This window comes from Octopus bimaculoides, chromosome 16, assembly GCF_001194135.2.
Source record: "Octopus bimaculoides isolate UCB-OBI-ISO-001 chromosome 16, ASM119413v2, whole genome shotgun sequence".
In the NCBI taxonomy this organism is placed as follows: Eukaryota; Metazoa; Mollusca; class Cephalopoda; order Octopoda; family Octopodidae; genus Octopus; species Octopus bimaculoides.
Genome location: NC_068996.1, coordinates 36,507,536 through 36,509,677, shown reverse-complemented (window position 1 = coordinate 36,509,677; position 2,142 = coordinate 36,507,536).

Below are 2,142 nucleotides of genomic sequence, written 5' to 3'. Positions count from 1 at the left end.
ATGTGTATGCATAGGAATACTACTACACAAGCATACACACACATACTGCATAATATATACACAATGCGCAAGAAACGCGTGCAGTAAAATACACACACATAACACTTCATATACTATACACATACATACACACATGCATTCATTGCAACAACACTTCACACACACATGTACACTACATCACATATACACATCACATGACACAGAAATACAGTACATAACACACACACACACACCAAAACAACAAAATACATACACGATACCTATATACACTATATGCATCACAATCATCACAAAATACTAAACACATTCATCACAATACCACACACACACACACACACAATGCAGATATCAAACATTTTAATCACTTGGATGTTTTAGTTTGTTCTGAAGAACGCAAACAATTTTGAATAATTGTTTAAACATTGTCTACATGTAAATATTTTTTAGTTTGTTTCCCCCCAGAGGCTAACAGCAGCTACCTGATCTGCTGTGTTTAATGAAAGGAATAATTTTACTGGAATATTCCACCAACAGATTTTTATTAATGTGGAATTATTGCAACACTACAAAATAAGAATATGAACAGCAATAATCACAAACAGCCTGCGGTTTTTGAAAAAAACTTGTATTCATTTCAACCACACTTTCATTAATATTACATATATCAGATGGAAACTGAATGGGAAAAAAAATCTTCCTTTGGTGAACCTGTAGTGAAAGTGCTAGTATTCTGTACATTACACCATTGTCAGGCTGCCAAATATTTTCAAGAGTCTAAGCTGTGAAAAACTGAGTATTATACAAATTGTAGGAGAAGCATGGCCATTCTTAGAAATGAAGTGCCATCTTTCCAAGCAGTACCATTACACAATGGAGTCTGCATTGCACTGATTTTTAAGGAGAAACAGAACTGTATTGTCATGAATATATCAAAAGTTCCTGTAACCTAGAACCAACAGCATGTGAGCCAAAGATGGAACCTTTTTGCAGTGATTTGGTTTGCAACAGATAGCAGGATAGCAACCATATCTTTTTCATAACTTCAAAAACGTAGAAAAGGAAAAACACAACAAATGCATATACAAAAGAAAAAGGAGAAAGGAAAAAGAAAACGAAACAAGATGGTCAAGGCAAAAATACTATTGGTCGTAGGTGTACTGTATCAGAGTGACCCAGGGTTAAACAACATTTACAACCACTATTTTTTATTCAAGGAAGCTCAACTATTCTTTTGATAGTTGGATGCAGGCTACAATACATAAGTTGGCAAGTCGAAAATATATTTAATCAATTGAAATTAAAATTATACTTTAAAAAAGCCACAAGCGTTAAAGACAATTATTCCCCATAATGCAAGGGAGAAAACTGAGACAGGATTTTCTATGCTTGAATTTTGGATTGGCCAACTACAGCCAAAGGTATTTCATCCAGTCTGTTTTTATATTGTATTCTGTGATTCCAAGAGTAGAAAGGCGAGCAGCAATAACAGCAACACTATACGTAAATCAATCTGACCTAAGGTTATCACAGCAATAACAACATCAACAACAACAAATCAAAGAAGGTGTTTTGTAAAGAGTTACTTGAGCTGCTAGAAATAGCAACCAAATCTCCCTCAAACCACACATTATTGTTATCTTAGAGAAAGAAAGAAAGAGAGAGAGAAATAAAGAGAATGATTCCAAAACGTGGCTCTAAATATACTATATCCAAGTAAATGAACAACCATGGTTGGAATGGCACTGATAGTTGGTCAGCTTCATAAGAACAATCTCAGGGTTAAACAACAACAACAACACCGACAGAGCAATGATCTCTCTCGTCTCCATGACACAATTGTCAGGACTGGAGATAAATAGCAGAGATAGATTGGAATAATTTTTGTACTACGCAAAGCAGCAGATTCAATTTGGAAATATGTAAAGAATTTGTGTTGAAAATATGGAATAAGAACAAAAAAAAAAGAAAAAAGAAAAAATTGCAAAATTAAGGAAAATATATTTTGTGTTTGAGTTTGTTGGAATATTCAAAGATTAATAAAATAATAAACAAGGAAGGAAAGAAAGAAAGAAAGAAAGAAAGAAAGAAAGAAAGGAAAAAGAATGAAAAGGATGGCATTGGTTAGAACAAGGTGTGTGAGTG